Source organism: Helianthus annuus, chromosome 5 (genome assembly GCF_002127325.2).
Source record: "Helianthus annuus cultivar XRQ/B chromosome 5, HanXRQr2.0-SUNRISE, whole genome shotgun sequence".
NCBI classification, from domain to species: domain Eukaryota; kingdom Viridiplantae; phylum Streptophyta; class Magnoliopsida; order Asterales; family Asteraceae; genus Helianthus; species Helianthus annuus.
Genome location: NC_035437.2, coordinates 47,577,957 through 47,584,723, shown reverse-complemented (window position 1 = coordinate 47,584,723; position 6,767 = coordinate 47,577,957). Strand labels below are relative to the sequence as shown.

At 41.8% G+C, this 6,767-nt stretch overlaps 1 non-coding gene across 1 annotated transcript; it reads right to left on the bottom strand.

Moving 5' to 3' along the window:
* Positions 1 to 1,234: 1,234 nt before the first annotated feature.
* Positions 1,235 to 1,341, bottom strand: LOC118492668. The gene has a single exon (XR_004894670.1). It is a non-coding gene; the product is annotated as a small nucleolar RNA R71 (small nucleolar RNA).
* Between the last annotated feature and the right edge of the window lie 5,426 nt (positions 1,342 to 6,767).

Sequence of the window (6,767 nt, the reverse complement as noted above, 5' to 3'; positions counted from 1 at the left end):
TACTAATACACGAGTCGGATCCAAGTGATTCATCTTGTCTGTCTGTTTTTATTTTTATTTTATTTTTCAGCATTTAGTTAGTTTTTATTTTCTTAGTTTAAAAACATTTTTCTCACTTTTTGATTTGATTAGACTTTGAGGATAAACCGGTATTAAAAGCTCTTGTGTCCTTGGACGACCTCGGTATCTTACCAACACTATACTACGTCCACGATGGGTGCACTTGCCCATATGTGTGTTTAGTGTTAGTGAATATCGTGTTTTTATAAATTTAAAACTTGGCTAAAGGTGTAAAAAGGGCTTAATTATACATCTAAATTATATATACACCAACACACATCATGTTTTTGGCGCCGTTGCCGGGGACACAAGGATTTTAAGAAAGTTAGGAATCAACGGCCTAATCATATTTTTATTTTTCTTTTTAATTTTTAGGATTTTTCTTAGTTTTTCAGCTTCTGCAGAGCTCAGCACGGGCCGTGCCTGGTCGGACACGGGCCGTGCCTAGCGTCGTTACTGGCAGTTTTTAGTTTTCCAAGTTACAGAAGGCTGACCACGGGGCCGTGTCGGTGCAACATGGGGCCGTGTCCAACTTCCAGTAACTGGGGTCCGGAAAATATTAACTGAAACTCCGACCATGGGCCGTGTTCGCTGAACACGGGGCCGTGGTGAACCTTCTGACCAGCATTCTTTTCTGTTTTTATTGCAGGACTTGGAACCCGACGTCAACCTTACATTGTGTATGAGCTCCAGTTCCAATAAGGACATAAAAGAACCACTAGAAGAACCCGAACGCTTTCTCAGAAAAAGGTTAAAAGCTAAAAACCAAGAGAAGGTTTCGGGTGATCCACCTCCAATGGCGGACCAACGTACCCTTATGGATTATCTACGACCTACCGTAGGTAACCTAGGCGCCGCTATCAATGCTCCGAATGTCGAAGCTAATAACTTCGAACTTCGGCCGCATTTGATACAAATGCTCCAAAACTCCGCAACCTTCCACGGGCTTGCGGACGAGGATCCCCATCTACATATCACCAATTTCTTAGAAATATGTGATACCTTTCGGATCAACGGAGCATCAAATGACGCCATCCGCCTCCGTATGTTTCCTTTCTCACTGAAAGACCGAGCGAAAGCTTGGCTCAACGCCCTCCCAGCTGGATCGGTAAACACCTGGGATGAACTAGCCCAAAAATTTCTATATAAGTATTTCCCTCCCGCTAAAACTGCTAAATTAATGACTGAAATTAATGCATATTCACAAGAGGACGGGGAATCCTTATATGAAACTTGGGAAAGGTTCAAGGAGTTATTACGCAAGTGTCCGCATCACGGCCTTGCGATATGACAACAAGTATCCACTTTCTATAATGGATTGTTGCCACACACAAGGCAGACACTTGATTCTAGCTCCGGGGGACTTTTAGGTAATCGACGCCCACACGAAATATATAATCAAATTGAGGAAATTGCTCAAACCAATTTTCAATGGCACACCCCCCGGGGGAATAAATCTATTCCCCCGGGCGCCCATAAGGTCGATGAAAGCACTTCTTTACAAGCCCAAATCGAAGCCCTTTCTTCAAAGATAAAAAAATTGGAAATGACAAAAACAGTCTCGGTTATGGCTTGTGAAGGGTGTGGTGGGTCACATGAAAATTGGAGTTGTATGAAAGAAACGGAAGATCAACAAGAAATGGTAAACTACATTGATAATAGACCTAGGTCGTCGGGTCCCCCAACGGGAACTTACAACCAAGGATGGCAAAACCACCCAAACCTTGGTTGGAGGGAACCCGGCAATAGTAGTAACCAACAAACCCAACGAACAAACTTTCAACAACCAAGAAATGAGTCACAAAATTTCACTCAACAACAAAGTGGACGAGAAAGGCTCGAAGATACTATATCTCGCCACATCTCCGACACTGAAAAGAAAAACTCGGAAAGATTTCTACAATTAGAATCAAATTTTAGAAATCAACAAGCTAGCATTCAAAACATAGAAAAACAATTAAATCAAATAGCTCAAAATTTTGCCGAGAGACCGCAAGGCGCATTACCTAGTAATACCGAAACAAACCCAAAAGCGCAAGTTCACCTCATCACACTACGAAACCGCACCGTAGGGCCTGCAGAAGCGCCACCGCCAACAGAAGAAACAATACCCACACCTCTGCAAGAGAAGAACTCCCCTCCGTCACCAGAGCCTACCAAGGCTCCTCGAGTTCCATACCCCGGTAGGTTAATTCGTCAAAAGACCATTGAGCAATTCGCAAAGTTCGAAAGTCTGTTAAAACAATTGCATGTCAATATTCCTTTTATCGAGGTCCTAACACAAATGCCCAAATACTCTAAATTCATGAGGGACTTCCTTACGCATAAAAAGAAAATTGAAAATTTGCAGTTAGTCAATTTAGGCGAAGAATGCTCTGCACTCGTACTCAATAAACTTCCCCAAAAGAAAATCGATCCCGGAAGCTTCACGATTCCCTATTCAATAGGGGAATCCCCCGTTCGTAATGCTCTAGCCGACCTTGGGGCTAGCATTAACCTCATGCCCTCATCTATGTTTAAAAGACTCGGCTTGGGAACCATGAGTCCCACAAAAATGAGCATACAACTCGCTGATCGCTCCGTCAAATTTCCACAGGGTGTCATCGAAAACGTTTTGGTAAAGGTAAGCAGATTCGTCTATCCAGCCGACTTTGTCATACTAGATATGGAAGAAGACACCGAGGTTCCCCTCATACTAGGAAGACCCTTTCTTGCCACCGCCCAAGCAGTGGTAGATATGAATGACGGAACACTCACTTTGAGATATGGGGATGATGAAGTAAAATTCGGAGTCGGGAAAAGAATAGAGGACGACGACCCGGTCAACTACATGAAGGTTATTGATTCGAGCTTGGATGCTGCTCTCCGACGGTGTAACATGGGACACCAAGCATCCCACTCAGAAAACATATAACCTCGCATTGGGTCTAGCCAAGGACCCTTATAAACGTGGCGCACCACGGAGGCATTCCGCGGAACTATCCTTAGTTTAGTTTAATCTTTTAGTTTTAATTTGCAGGAATAAAACACACTCATGGTGATAAGGGATGAAAAAGGGAACGAGAAGAATGGCCCCATGCACAAAGAACAGAGCAACCCGACACAAATCTCCATCACAGAAGGCTCAACACGGGCCGTGCCCAACCAACACGGCCCCGTGCTGAACCACCTGCAGAAAAACGCCCAGTTCAGGTAACTGGACACGGGTCGTGTTCAACGGACACCCTCCCGTGTCCAGGCTTCTGTCTCATTTCTTTAATTTCTGTTACTGGCACCTGACCACGGGGCCGTGCCCGGTCACCACGGGGCCGTGTCCAGGCTGCCAGTAACATAAATCTTTGCTTTTTAACACCACACCACACATCCAATCAACCTAAAAATTATTTTTGGGACACATTGAGGACAATGTGTAATTTAAGTGTGGGGGGAAGCTAACACTTTGAAATTTCGCAAGTCCTAACAACAAGCCTTACACAAAACTCTATTGGAACCGCTAAACACCCCAAATTTTTTTCAAAAATCCTTTCATTTTTAATTGTCTAAAGTTTAAGTTAGGAATCACAAGATCAATAAGGTTATATTTTTATAAAATTTACAACCGAAAGCGTCGTGATACAAGAACCAACATAAGAAAATTACGAAACGGCATAACAAGTCTAGTTAAAATTTAATTATATATACTTGATCACATTAAAAACCCATTCCCACAAAAGTGAGTTTTGAGCCTTTATTGAGCATACAAATTTACATCTTTAGACTAAATGCTCATTTTTCGTTTCTTGTGTGAATAGCCGCTTGGTTTTTACAACTCTAGAACTTGCCACGACGATTCATTCCCGGTCCTTACCAACTTAAACCCAAGTAAGTAAATGATGGAGGCATTAGGACTAACCATTTTTCTTTCTACACCATTATTTTTCAATTTTTTTTTACCACCTACCCAAAATCCCCCTAGTTAACCTCTTTGAGCCTAAACCTTTCATTTCATTACCCTAAAAAACCCTTTTTACCCACCAAAAACCTTTTTATTTTTCACCCCTTATTTTAGTAACAAAGCTCGGGTTTTCGCAAGCTCGTTCTTTTATGTGACTAAAAAAATAAAAAAATAAAAAATAAAAAAATAAAAAAAATATATACATATATATGATGATGAAGTTAAAAACAAACAAAGCTATACAAACAAAGCTCGGGTTTTCGAAAACCGACGCTTTTTACGCTTTTCGCCCTTTTACTAACCACTAACCCAACCACCCACCTTTAGCCCAAGCCTAACCCCTTCACCCAAAAAGTCCTCTTGATATTTACAAAAGGTAAAAAGTTAAAAATGAGGAGGATTGATTGCTTGGCAAGCCTATGGAAGGTGTGAGTTCCATGCCGCTCTCGAGTGATTCACTAAAAATACACCTACGGCCGAGTGTTGAGTGATTTATCCCGTGAGGTATGTGAACTTGTATATAAATAGAATTTTAAAAAAGGCATGTTATGCCCAAATAAGTAATTTATCCTATGAGACGTTCTCAATAAATCATAACGAATAAAATTGTGAATAAATAAAAATAAAACCTAAAAAGATCTTAGATTCCCGACACTTTATGACAAGCCAAAAACTTTCTCTTCTACCTATTCCATTTGGGAGTGTAAGCCACATTTTAAAGAGTTTTGCTTGAGGACAAGCAACAATTCAAGTGTGGGGGTATTTGATGTGTGTAAAATGCAACATATAAATCACATCAATTAAGGCATAAAACTAACCCTTTTTAAGTACTAATGTTGGAAAAAGAGTGTTTTTGTCTTCCTTTCGTATTTTCAGGATGAAATGAGCTCAAATTCACAAAAGAAGCAAAAAGACAACTAATTCTAGCATAAATACAAGGAAAGGAATAAAAGAAGACTGCCCGGACCCTCAACGGCATCCTCCAAAGCAAAGAAGAGAAAACAGAAGCCTGAACACGCCCCGTGCTCAGCCAGCACGGGGCCGTGCCCAAGAAGCAGCATAAAAGACAAACTGGTAGAAGCTTCCATTGCCCACCACGGGGCCGTGTCCAGCGAGCACGGGGGCGTGGTGAAAGTACAGCAGGCGCATTAATTGTAATTGCGAATTACAATTAATGAGGAGAGAGAGTGTCAGACGGGCACGGGGGCGTGTCCAGCGGACACGGGGCCGTGCCCAGCCTTCTGTTCAGCCTATAAATAGGGGTGCTTGGTTTCATTCCATCTCATCCCTTGGCACACCACCTCTCTCACACTTCATCCACCACCCACCACCACCATAACACCATCATCCACCACCATCATCCATTGTCCATCGTAGAGTGTGTGAGTCGTCTCGGGATCCAAGATTGATCGTAAGAGTTCTTGACAATCAAGGCCATGTTTGCCTAAGTCTCTTACATCACTTGGTGAAGACAAGTGTTTAGTATAATACTTTTTATTTTTAATCTTTTGCACTTTTTATTTGGTTTTGTATTAATGACTTTAATAACTAGTTGCTTATGTTGAAGGTGATCTTTCCTTATCGTTTGTCCGTGGTGTCTTGGCATTATTTTACTGTCTATATAAAATAAAAGATTTTCACCATTCATATCTCCACGGTCTATATGGAGGTATGTTGGCTACCTGGTCGGGGGTTAAGGGAACGGTTTGGTAAGGGTCTTGCCCTTGTTCAGCGTTTAGAGGTCCTGCAAGGGACCTGGGTCAAATTTAGTAGGATCTCCTTCAATGCCCATAGGTATTGGATGGCGGGGATCCAAACTCTTTGACCCCCTCATAAGTTAACTACTATTAATACTATAACCCGGCTATTTAGGACTGTATCCCTGCTGACTCAGACTACTTAGCCGAGGGTAACGTCACCGCCAAAAGCGGGGCCTACCATAATTTGCATTAATAACTTAATTCATTATCTTCCAATAATCCGACCCTTTAGGATTGTATCCTTGCTGACTCAAACTACTGGGTTGAGGGTAACGTCGCCTTCAAAAGAGGGGCCTACTACAATAACTAAGATAATCTCTTAAACAAGTGCAAAAGTGCGAAAATAATCAAAGGTTATACTAATACACGAGTCGGATCCAAGTGATTCATCTTGTCTATCTGTTTTTATTTTTATTTTATTTTTCAGCATTTAGTTAGTTTTTATTTTCTTAGTTTAAAAACATTTTTCTCACTTTTTGATTTGATTAGACTTTGAGGATAAACCGGTATTAAAAGCTCTTGTGTCCTTGGACGACCTCGGTATCTTACCAACACTATACTACGTCCACGATGGGTGCACTTGCCCATATGTGTGTTTAGTGTTAGTGAATATCGTGTTTTTATAAATTTAAAACTTGGCTAAAGGTGTAAAAAGGGCTTAATTATACATCTAAATTATATATACACCAACACACATCAATAATCCACCGGCTGCAACCTATCTTTATCCTCCTGATCAAATTGGTTGAAGCATTGCTCATAGATGATATCGAAGGTGCCACCCGGGTCTACAAAGACGTATTCGGTGCAGTAATGTCCTAAAGAGCCGGTGATTATGACAGCGCGATTGTCACGCGGTCCGCCTCGTACACAGGGGAAGACGACTTGCTCATCACGCCAGTCGTCCTATCCCCGCTTAACCGCCTTCCTTGGTTGCATGTGCCCCTCACTGATCATGTGGGTGCTCAGGTACTTCATTTTTTTGTTGTCGGAAGGGCCCTCGTCTTCGCGAG